This window comes from Lepidochelys kempii, chromosome 3 (assembly GCF_965140285.1).
Source record: "Lepidochelys kempii isolate rLepKem1 chromosome 3, rLepKem1.hap1, whole genome shotgun sequence".
Lineage (NCBI taxonomy): Eukaryota > Metazoa > Chordata > Testudines > Cheloniidae > Lepidochelys > Lepidochelys kempii.
The window spans coordinates 163,293,602-163,306,919 of record NC_136382.1 but is presented as its reverse complement, the minus strand read 5'-3'; positions in this window follow the sequence as shown (position 1 = coordinate 163,306,919).

The following is a 13,318-nucleotide window of genomic DNA, read 5'->3' as shown; positions in this document are numbered from 1 at the left end:
TGCTTAAGGGTCAAGTGAAAAAATACCAATGCAATGCAGCTATAAATATCATAATCAGTTCAACCCTGCAAGAAACCAGGAATCACAATAGTTAAGGATCAAGTGGATTAATAGGTCTTCTCACCTTCCTGATGCTGTTTTGTAAATGCTTGACATGTTCAATACAAATTAAATGGAAAATAAATATCATTGGCATGGCTACAGTCATTGTCTTAGCAGTGTAGCATGGTCTAAGACAATCCTTTTTCTGAACCCTATGCAGGTACTAGGTGCTAATTTTAGCATGCTTTTTTTGTTGACATTTTCATTACATATTTTTAAATGTGAAAACTAGATAATTTGTTATCCAGACATGATTATGATTACTTATTATTTGGTTCAAGGTAGTATCTAGAGCTCACTAGGGATCAGGGCCTAGTTGTTTGGGGCATTATACAAAGTCAGGTTGGGAAAGTGGTACTTGGGCCAAAGAACTTGCCCTCTTATTAAAAGAAGGTGCCATATGGGTGTAACCATGAGACACAATGGCACAGGAAGGATGAGGATACAGTAATAAAAATATGTTTTATATAGGCTAGGGATGTACCCAGATAGTTCTGACTACCCTTCTCCCTTCTGCTGATGGACTTTCTGGTACTGCCTGGTGCCTAGATACCCGGGTGAAGGGCATTTGATAGATAGATGAAGAGAAAAAGGAAAGTAAAACAATATCCTTATTCCAGAACACTAATTTATTGATCCCACATCCTGCATTATGTTTGTTATGTACCAAAAATTCTCTCCACGTTACATTCTGAATTGAAACTGCACACATGTTGTTTAAAGAAAAGGGAGGTGGCCTGATAATCACTTGAGATATTAATCCTGTCCTTAGGTCAATGATTCACTCTTGTATGAATTAACTATTCCAAATAATTCTGTATCCAAAGAGTTATTTGAGTCTGTGTGTATTATCATTAAAATCTCCCACACATCCTCAAAGGGTCCAGTTTATTCTTTAGTTTCTTCATGTACTCTAAAGCTGCTTTTCATATTAGTGTCATGATCCATTATGTTTCTAAGGCCTTGTCTACACTACAAGAGTAAGTCGACCTAAGTTACACAACTCCAGCTATGTGAATAATGTAGCTGGAGTTGAAGTAGCTTAGGTAGACTTACTGCGATGTCTACACCGCAGTGTCAACGGGGGATGTTCTCCCCTTGACTTACCTTACTCTTCTCATTCACGTGGAGTACCAGAGTCGAGGGAGAGCGATCTTCACTGGATCTGCTAAATACCCGCCCCCGGTGCATCCATCGCAGCAGCGTCGATCTCTGGAAAGTGTAGACATGCCCTGAGATTAGGCAATTGTATTTCCACTGCCTTAATATGAGCTGTGACTAAACAAATTAAACCAGAGGTGAATATGGTCTATACTTTTTTTAATGAGTTAAATTTCCTGTTCAGAAATTGTTCACATAACTTTAAAGTGTCTTCTTATTGAGGTGTTTTTAACCTGATAAACTCTTGAAGTTATTGACCAGATCCTAGTGTAAATGGATGTAGCTCCACCGAAAGTCAAGGGAACTACTCGGATTTATGCCAGCTGAGGATCTGGTCCACAGGCCCTGATTTCAGAAGTGCCACACATCTGCTGTTCCCATTGCAGCCCTTAGTGTATATAAAATCTTCATTACTTTTAGGTAACTAAAGAAAGACCATTTTTTGTTTTCATGATTGTTGCAATCCATCCTCGGTCACTCAAGATTTTAGGGCCAGATTTTCAAAAGTGTTCAATAACGAGCAGTCCCCACTCTTATCACTGTGTACTTCTCAAAATCCATCCACTTCACTTGGAAAATCTGGCCTTATTGTTTCAAATTGACATGTTGTCTTTATATTTACACACGTCAGATTTCTCTTGTCATCCCCCAATCATAGAACAAAGGTGCGTATGGTGATGTGTTTATTTTCCAGTTCAGGTAGTTTCATGCACTGGCAACTTAACTTTGAAAAACTAATATATCTAAAAAGGAGATAATCTTAAATCTAGCCACTTTAAAGTGAAGAGGGAAAAAAAATTCTGTTCACAAGATTAACTATCATAAGCACAATACATACCATCAGAGGTGCCAAAGTCCAGCTTGAAAGGTTTTAAATGTTTCAAGCTGTGCAAGCATGCGTTTCTTCCAACAGGCAGAACCGATTATGATGATCACAGGCAAAACCCTAGTTAAACAGAGGATGTACAATTTTTGTAAATCATTATGTGGCGATTACTAGTGATTGAAATAAATGGGTCTGAATGTTTATTAGCTTTAGAATTAGTTTTCTCTCTCTTTCCCAACAACTGAAAGAAAGGAGGGATGCTGCAGGTGGCAGAGAGGATTTTTGTCTTCTATGTGGGATGGGCAATGGTGTTCAGATAAACTAAGACCTAATCCTAACTCAAGATGAGCCTTCCTCAGCCTTTAAAAAGTTTGGTAAACTTCTGTGTTTTTAATTTCTGTGTAACCTGTACTATCTGATTTTAGTCGGGCCCGAATTACCACAACAAAAGTTGTTCCCGAGGAATAATAATCTGTTATTATTTAATATTTATATATTCTAGTAGTACGCAGAGGCCAGAATGAGGATCAGCTCCCCATTTGCTAGGTGTGGTACAAATGTATAGGAAGAGATAGAAGAAAGAACTATAGGAAATCCCAAAAGAAGGATGTTGTCATGGGATTCATAACCTAGTTTTACAGACTAAGATCCAGATCTGCAAAGATTTTTAGGTACCTAACTTCCATTGATTTCAGTGGGAGTTAGGCACCTAAATATCTTTGAAGATCAGGGCCTATGGTCTTGTCTTGCACTCAAAGCCTGCACTGGTTTCACTGAAGGAGTTTTTAAAAACCAGTTTAGTTAAATTGGTGCACACTCCTGTGTTGACACCCTTAAATCTATTTAACCCTGGCAAAGCTACATTACTGTAAAGAAGGTTTAAATCAAACTAAAAATGGCCATAGAGGGTTTTGCACCAGGCTAATTATGTCAGTTTCAAAGCACACCTTTAGTTAAAACAGTGTGACTTTAAACAGGCTCTGATAGTGCAATCTGATCCACACAGGCTGAGCCTGATACCATAGAGAGCCCTACTGACTTCTTTTGGAGTCCACTTGGAAGTAAGGGACTGCCTGTACAGATCCGATTGTGGTTAGTTTGAAAGTTTCTCTGAACTTTAACTCTCAATACAAGAAATTATCAATACATCATATTTTGTATAGAAGAGAGTATGAATATATAGACATGATGAACATTAAGGTCAAGATTTTCAAAACTGATCATATTTGGTGCCCCAACTTTTGGCTTCCCAAGTTGAAACACCTTAAAGAAGACTGATTTCCATGGTGAGCGCCCATCCTTTGAAAATCTGTCCCCATTAAAAATTGAGGCACCTCAAATCACTAGTCACCTTTGAAAATCTTGGCCTTATGTTACTTAGGCAATAGACACCAGACCACCATCTAGAATAGAAAGGGGCAGATCGTCAGTTGAGGTAAATTGGCATCGCTCCATTGAAAGTCAATGTAGCTGTGCCAGTTTTCTCCAGCTGAAGATTTGGCCCAAAGTCTTATTTCACAATATAACTAGATTTCACAGCTTTGAAATCACACCGTGGCATAATGGTGTATGAAAAGCCCCTCTACTCATGGTTAGCACATAATAACTGTTAAATACATAAAAGAAAAAGTAATTCATATGCACAGGTGGAATGTCACAAATGTAAATAACTAAATTCTGTCAATTACTACACACCAAACTCATTCATTACCAAAATCTTCGCACTGTAACCAGTATTAAAATAGCCCTGCTGCATGTTTCTTCAAAGAAAGATGATTCAATTGCTGTCAAAGAGCACCTGCAGCAGCCATCCATTCAGGCAGAACCAGTAGAGCAGCTCTGCTGCTCGAGTAACATAGGCAGCTGTGGTAAGATGTTGACAGATGGTTAGCTGTGTGTGTTCTCTTTGTATGCTACCTCAGCCCTGCACAGACAGCTGGCACGGCAGACCTCAAGCGAACCGCCCAATGATCACAAAATCCGTTACGGGATGAAGGCACTCGACCAGGTTTATTGTGGACGAAGCACAGTACTAGCACCTGGCAGACTCTACAGGGAAACTAAGACATGTATGCCTGTGACAATGGACGCAGTTCAGTCAGTGGTGTGACCTTCCACTGCCCCCTAGGCTGGCCAAAGATACTTTCTCTGAGACTTTCTCTTCTGACTACAGCAGCAATTACTCTGCTTTCTTACATGTAGATTTAATAAAGCTTTCTGAGCAAACACCAGCATTCTGTATTTGATGTAATAGAATATTAATTTGAATTTATATAGGGCTTTCCATCTAGTGGTCTCAAAGCAGCATTTGGGTCTTGGTTAAGGAAAACTTTCTTATCGGGATAACTCATAAATATATGTTTAAATTTAAGCACATATGTAAGGATCACTGAAATCAGCAGGACTTAAGCACACCCTTAAAGTTACGGAAGTCCTTAAGTGTTGTCAAGAATAAGCATGTGTTTAAATATTTTCCTGGCTCAGGGTCCTCAGGGTAGGCTCAAAGCACCCCGATGAAGCTGGTATTGTTATGTCCATTTTACATATCACAGCAATTGTGACTTGTCCAGGGCCACACAGAAAATCAGCGGCAGAGTTAGGTGTAGAACTAGGATCTCCTGACTACGATGCATGTGTCTGACTCACAGTATCATTCTTCTTTCATTGCTTGAGATATAACACAAAATAAGAGCAGTAACTGGAATTCAAAAGAATATTAACAAGACAAAATTACAAGTTTCAGAGTAACAGCTGTGTTAGTCTGTATTCGCAAAAGGAAAAGGAGTACTTGTGGCATTATGCTCAAATAAGTTGGTTAGTCTCTAAAGTGCCACAAGTACTCCTTTTCTTCTTAAGACAAAATTAGTTGATCTTTGCTGAAAAGTTCAGATTTGGGGTTTGTAATATTATTATTTTACTGAGCGTTTTATAATGAATGCGTGTACCAAATATCAAGCATCTGTATTTATTATATAAATATATATACATTAATGTCATGTACTTAACTGTTTATGTCTAAACATATATTAGTGCATGTATTAGCAAGACAGCGTATACACTCCATATCAGATAAATATCGTTACTCCACACTTTCATTTAAATTCATAATGGAAAATATCAGATCCAAGAGGAAATCAAAGGGGTTGATTAATACCAGAAAAGGAATACATAAAATTAGAGACAGAATGGATGCCTGCAAATCTTACTCTTTTGTACCTAAGGTCACTAATTTAATTTTCTCCTCCCATACATGTGTTTTTTGTTTTTTAAGTTTCCAGGAATTCTTGACTATTTATTCTAGACTTAACCAACAGGAGCGTGAGGGTGCAGCATGCTGTGGGAAATGTCTCAGTGATATATTTTCTTTATTGAAAATTGCTGAGGAACTGTGTTGGTGTAACTGAATAAACACTAGCTATCCCACTATTTACAGGGGAGTGTAATGTGAACATCAATTAATGTCAAATATATGCTTAATGGCTCAGACACTGCCATGTGTCACACTCCCAACACCTAGCAAAGAATTATGTCATAGCTGCCTTGAAATCAAATTGAAAGTATTTTTTTAAAAAAATCTGCAGATATGTGTAAAGGCAGATGGCTTGTTTATATATGATTTTAATAAGAACAATCTTTTTCTAATAAAATCTTGTGTGATTCATCCAGCATGTAAAACACAACAAAAGCAAAATATTGAGTAAGGCTTTATACACACACGCACGCATGCACGCACGCACACACATACCGGGTTTTGATTATGTAAACTGGTGAAATGTTGTCCTCATGCTTGATTAGTGATGAGCTACCCTCCGTCCTACCCTCACTTCCTGGCTGCATGGATGGGGAGGGGGATTTGTACTTTGTGTACAAAGCATAAGATGTTGTTGTACTGTTTGTTTCCCCTTTGACAATTCCTTTAACAGTAAATTGTAGCTTTCCTTTCCACACCCCTCCTCTCTCCCATGTCCAACACTAAACTTGATTTTAAATGTGGGTGGGATCATGAAATGGATAATAGAGGTTATGCCACTGGCATTCAATGAATTACCTATCCCTGATCTACTTCCAATCTCACTTGTCCTCCCTCTTCTCCTCCCACTGCTAATATTCCTCCCACTGCTGCATGCTTCACAGATGTTTTCTTATCATGCTACTGAGTGGTTATTTTTTCAAGTGGCTTCTTAACGCAGACGTTCTTCAGGCAAGTGCCCTCCTAATCTTCTGTTGACACTGTTTTTCTTACACAACAGATTGCTTTGCTGTGTTACTTCTCAACTAGCAAAAAATAAAAAATTGGACACACAAGACAGTCAAGCCAATCATTGGGGGGTTTAAACATCTACCGGTAATATTGTAAGACATTTGTGGCCACTTGGGATTTCACAGTTATCACTATGTTTCACGCTGTGACCCCTCTGAAATTTCTCCTGCTCCAAAACCCAGCTATAGGAGAACTCCTTTCACTATTAGCAATATAGGACTTATGACTCACAGTTGCGCAGTTCTGATTCTGTCCAATAGAGAGCAGTGGTACACATGCACATATACATACCCCTCCCCCACACCATTTCATTATTTTGCCATTTGATTTACACCTACCAAAAACCAAAATATAATATAACTTAGTTGTTTCTATGCTGAGATCTAGATTTATAACGGTTAGTGGATTCCTGCCACTCCTCTCTTTTAATTGAATTTGTACACCAAAGTATTTTGTTTGTTGGGGGTGGAGTTTAATATTTTTTTATTGTGCCCTAGCAACTTCTTTTCATTTTTAATAGAAAGATCAGCTCTGGTCACTAAAGCATACGTCTTCTACAGCTGCATATGTGCTGCAGGTCGCCATGTGATATTGGGGGGTGCTGCCCTTGCACCCACCTAGTTATTCTGCCCTATCTAGAAGGGTAGTCCTATTGACTCAGGCCTTTCTGCCCAATAACAAAGGACTCTGGCCATTAGGCATGGACTCCGACCATTAGGCAACAGTGCCTTCGGAGCCAGGGCTGCTGTGGCAACTTGGTAGTCTAGATCACTTAGGCTGCCCAAGTTTTACTTTAATTGCCCCACAACCCGACACCCCCTGACAGGGTGGACCTAGCTCACGACAAGAAGAAAGACAGAAAATAAATAAACTTCAAATGAGGTTGGGATAGTGACCAGAGATCAGCTTCACCGCTGGTGTAAAGTGGCAAAGCTCCATTACTTACATTTTGACTTCACTGGAGTTGTGCCAGTTTAAACCAGTTGCAGATCTGGCCCCTACTTCTGATATTGAGGGTGCTCAGCATGTTCCAAGACCATGTCCTTAGAAAGGTGACGTGTCCTAGGGGAATGGTCCATGTTAGGAATCAGAAAATCTTGAGTCAACTTAACTACACCCCTCTGTTCCAGTTTCTCCTTCGGTAAATGAGGAGAATGACAGTTGCATTACAAAATTAGAATAATATAAAATCAACTTGGTGCATGTTAAATGGATTAACAGCTGTCTAACAGATGGGTCTCAAAATGACAGGCTTCAGAGTAACAGCCGTGTTAGTCTGTATTTGCAAAAAGAAAAGGAGTTCTTGCGGCACCTTAGAGACTAACCAATTTATTTGAGCATAAGCTTTCGTGAGCTACAGCTCACTTCATCGGATGCATACTGTGGAAAATACAGAAGATGTTTTTATACACACAGACCATGAAAAAATGGGTGTTTATCACTGCAAAAGGTTTTCTCTCCCCACATCCCACTCTCCTCCTGGCACTGCTATGGGTACCCGCATGGCCCCACAGTATGCCAACATTTTTATGGCTGACTTAGAACAACGCTTCCTCAGCTCTCGTCCCCTAATGCCCCTACTCTACTTGCGCTATATTGATGACATCTTCATCATCTGGACCCATGGAAAAGAAGCCCTTGAGGAATTCCACCCTGATTTCAACAATTTCCATCCCACCATCAACCTCAGCCTGGTCCAGTCCACACAAGAGATCCACTTCCTGGACAGTACAGTGCTAATAAACGATGGTCACATAAACACCACCCTATCCCGGAAACCTACTGACCGCTATTCCTACCTACATGCCTCCAGCTTTCACCCTGACCACACCACATGATCCATTGTCTACAGCCAAGCTCTGCAATACAACTGCATTTGTTCCAACCCCTCAGACAGAGACAAACACCTACAAGATCTCTATCAAGCATTCTTACAACTACAGTACCCCCTGCGGAAGTGAAGAAACAGATTGATAGAGCCAGAAGAGTTCCCAGAAGTCACCAACTACAGGACAGACCTAACAAAGAAAATAACAGAACGCCACTAGCCATCACCTTCAGCCCCCAACTAAAATCCCTCCAACACATTATCAAGGATCTACAACCTATCCTGAAGGATGACCCAACACTCTCACAAATCTTGGGAGACAGGTCAGTCCTTGCCTACAGACAGCCCCTCAACCTGAAGCGAATACTCACCAGCAACCACATACCACACAACAGAACCACTAACCCAGGAACCTATCCTTGCAACAAAGCCCGTTGCCAACTGTGCCCACATATCTATTCAGGGGACACCATCACAGGGCCTAATAACATCAGCCACACTATCAGAGGCTCGTTCACCTGCACATCCACCAATGTGATATATGCCATCACGTGCCAGCAATGCCCCTCTGCCATGTACATTGGGCAAACTGGACACTCTCTACATAAAAGAATAAATGGACACAAATCAGATGTCAAGAATTATAACATTCATAAACCAGTCGGAGAACACTTCAATCTCTCTGGTCACTCGATTTCTGATCTCAAAGTGACTATCCTTCAACAAAAAAACTTCGAAAACAGACTCGAATGAGAGACTGCTGAATTGGAATTAATTTGCAAATTGGATACAATTAACTTAGGCTTGAATAGAGACTGGGAATGGTTGATTCATTATAAAAAGTAACCTATTTCCCCTTGTTTATTCCTCGCCTGCCCCCCCCCCACCCACTGTTCCTCAGACATTCTTGTTAAACCCTGGATTTGTGCTGGAAATGGCCCACCTTGATTATCATACACATTATAAGGAGAGTGATCACTTTAGATAAGCTATTACTAGCAGGAGAGTGGGGTGGGGGGAGAGAAAACCTTTTGTAGTGATAAACACCCATTTTTTCATGGTCTGTGTGTATAAAAACATCTTCTGTATTTTCCACAGTATGCATCCGATGAAGTGAGCTGTAGCTCACGAAAGCTTATGCTCAAATAAATTGTTTGGTCTCTCAGGTGCTACAAGTACTCCTTTTCTTTTTTGGGTCTCAAAATGTAATCGTAAATGTGGAGTCATCATAAAGTGGGTGTGCTTCCAGTGAGGTCGCTTCATGGCCCTATCCTGTTTAACATTTTTATCCATGACATCGAAGGAAACATAAAATAATCACTGATAAAGTTTGCAGATGACTCAAAAGTTGGGGGAGAGGTAAATAATGAAGGGGAGAGGTCACTGATACAGAGTGATCCAGATCACTTAGCGAGCTGGATGCAAGGAAACAATGTGTTTCAATATGGCTAAATATAAATTTATACATGTAGGAACAAAGGATAGTGGCCATACTTACAGGCTGGGGGACTCTATGCTGGGAAGCAATAATGCTGAAAAAGGTTTGGTGTGGGAGGGTGGATAATCAGCTCCTAGTGAAATGCTGTGGCCAAAAGAGCTAATGTTTTCCGGGGATGCATAAAGAAGTGAATCGTGAATAGGAGTAGAGAGGTTATTTTACCTTGTATTTGGTACTGGTGTGACTGCTGCTGGAATACTGTCTGCAGTTCTGGTGTCCACAGTTCAAGAGGGATGTTGATAAATTGGAAAGGGTTCAGAGAAGAGTCATGAGCATTATTAAAGGATTAGAAACCCTACCTTGTAGTGATAGATTCAGGGAGCTCAATCTATTTAGTTTAACAAAGAGAAGGTAAAGGGGTGACTTGATTACAGTCTGTAGGTACCTACATGGGGAACAAATATTTGATAATGGGCTCTTCAACCTAACAGAGAAAGGTATAACACAATGGCTGGAAGTTGAAGCTAGACAAATTCAGACTGGAAATTTTTTAACAGTGAGAGTAATTAACCATTGGAACAATTTGCAAAGAGTCATGCTGGATTCTCCATCACTGACAATTTTAACTCAAGACTGGATGTTTTCTGACAGATATGCTGTAGGAATTATTCTGAGGATGTTGTATGGCCTGTGTTATACAGGAAGTCAGACTAGATGATCACAATGGTCCTTTCTGCCCTTGGAATCTATGCATAAATAAATAATACTTACTTACAGGGCCCGATTTGTCACTGTGTTCCCAGTTTTATGCCAGTGAAATCAACAGAAAACTTGCAATGAAGTTTTAGTCCCAATGTATTTACCTTTCATATATGATTAGTTAATGCTTCTTGAGTTCTTTGAAGGTATAAAACTCCAAGAGTTCTTACTACTTTAGGAGACTTATCTAAACTTCCACAATTTAGGGAGCCCCCATGTTTTTTGAGATTAACAACAGGGTAAATAAAGGGCTAACCAGTTTTCAAAATAGCATATCCACTGGTTAGCTTTCTATACCCAGTGGAAAAGATAAAGTGCTCTGTGATTTCTATTTAGAAATAAGAGCATAGGGCCTGAAGCCAGATTAAAAATGAAAATATTCAATAAGTGGTATGTATTATTTTCTGCTACACATTCTTTTCAAGGCCTAAAAATGGCTCCTCCCACCTCCACCTTAAAAATAAGTGGAGGGTTTTGTCCATGTCCAGAGCTCAGACCAAAAATGCCCACAGAGTCTGGGAATTCCCCTCAGACAGAACATACATCTAATTTCGGATGTCTGCCCATCCCACTGGTGATTTTGTTACACTGGGAAAATCTCAGAGCCCTAGTTAAAAGAAAAAGGAGAGAAGGGTGTTTTTCCATTGAAGGATATAAAGAGAATCTCAAGCCAAGAAGAAGAAAGAGGGGGGAAAGCTAAATATTTTTTTTAAAAAATCATGCCTTGAAAATACATTAAATGGCTGAATTATTTCAAGAGTGAGTACAGAATAGTACTGGAAGGAATAACAGAAGCAAAGTAGCTGACTTTGAAAGAAAGTGGAAAGTACTTCTGATTAGATTTCTACTAGCTGTGGGAAAGCTACTAGAAAAAAAGTGGGAAATGTTTAAGCAACTGTTGGAGACAGTGCAGCTGAAATTCTTCCCAGTTAAATCTAGAGAGGGAAAAGTGCAACATAGGCCATTGTGGTTAGGTAAGGAATGAGACGCAAAGAGTTTTACAAGCAGTAAGCTGAAAGCTTTTTAAAAATATATAAACAAATCTGATGTGGAGGATTTGGAAGTACTTTGTGTAAAAATAAGCAGAAGTAAGTTAAAGGATCAAATTAAAAGAGCAAATGGAATTACTGAATGCTAAATTGCATAAATACTTCAACTGACAAAAATGGACTCTTTAGCTATATTCACATTACAGAACAAGGAAAAAATAATAGCAATTTCCTAAAAACGCAAAACAATGAGAAGCAGAGGCAAAGGAAATGGTACTAATAATAGTAAAGAGATGAAAGGAAAAAAACAAGTATTATATTATAATACCAGATTAGAGCCCAATCCTACATGCATTGAAGTATATCATAAAACTCTCAGTGGGACAGATCCTCAGCTGTCCAAATGGCAGAGGAGAGACAGAAGTGGCTATATGCCACCTTTCCAATCTTTTTCAACTCCAGTCTCTCAAGTCTGGTACAACTTAGAGCAGCCTCAAAGTTTATGTAAATAGTAATTGGTTTCAATGATCCTGAAGGGACTGGCAGCCAGAAATCACTGAGGTGCAGCTGTTCTCTGGCCACATGCCTCATCTGGCCCTACGATGCGGGCTGAGAGTGGGGGTGGTATTAAGCTATTATGACAGCTCTATACCACTTGGGGATTCCCATTACAGTAGCAGAATCCCAAGGTAGCCCACTGGTAGTGACATCAGCTTCCTTATGCATTATGCCAATAAACGGAAAAGAGAATTACAAAAGAAATATAGAATAATATGTTATATCGCTAAGGTAAAGAGTCTTGTCATCTACTGACCAAGAAATGGATTTGTTAATTATAATATTATTAATAATAACTTAATAATAATAATATAATAAAAATTTTATTTGGTTTGCAATAGTGCGCACACTACACTAGACTCTTTCTGAACATATTATAAGATCCCGTCCTAAAGAGCTCAAACACCAAGAAGACAAGCTACATACAAAGGGATGCAGTAGTGTAGAGAAAACACAAAGGGAGAGCACAAAGTATATGCACAACTGTTGGGCACAGAAGACCTACATTCTTTGGGGGATCCATTGTGCTCACCTTTGAAAATCTGGGCCTAAAAATCCATGTTTTCAGAATATATTTTAATCTTATTTTCAATGGAGATGAGAAGATTTTAAGATGACTGAATAGACAGCTTCGAAATAACAAAGAAGCTGATAATAAAGCACAAGATAAACCATCTTCTAAGCTGTGAGGCTCAACAACCATGAAACATAGGCCAACAATTATAAACGTATGAATAAACTGAGAATCCAGTAACAACTTTTTTTTCTAAGAGCAGTCAACACATAGGATAAATTGCCAAATTAGGCTGTAAAAGCACATTTGCATGAATGATTTAAGCAGTTTTACGGAGAAGGTCAAGAAACGTAAAAAAACTGGAAGATGGAAGTGAGATAAATGTAATGGGGGCAAAAGGAGGCTACTTGATCAACATGCAGGCTGCACATGGACCACAAAGATTACTATAAACAGACAATGAAATTAATTATTATTATTTCTTTTATTACTTAGTATTTATTTGTTTGAATAGAGCCAAATGAATACTAGATGCTCACAATGGAATTATCAGTAAGGGTTTGTTTACAAGGTCTATAAGAATGAGCCCAATTTCCTTTTTTAACTATTAAAATAAAGGCCTTATTATTGGAAATATTGGACCAGACCAATGGAAGCTAAGGGTGCTTATCACCGTCTAGGAGTAGGTCCATTATTATTAACTTTAGCTTTTAATTAGCAGGACCTTCTTGTCTCTATAGAACCATTTAACTCTATTTAAAGTTGGCCTGAACCCAAATCTAAACCCCAAATTTTGGAACAGTTCAGGTCTGTCCCTGAGCTTAGTTGCTCAGCTCTGCTTCTGGGCCAGCTCCTCAGTTGGTGTAAATCAGTGGAACTCCA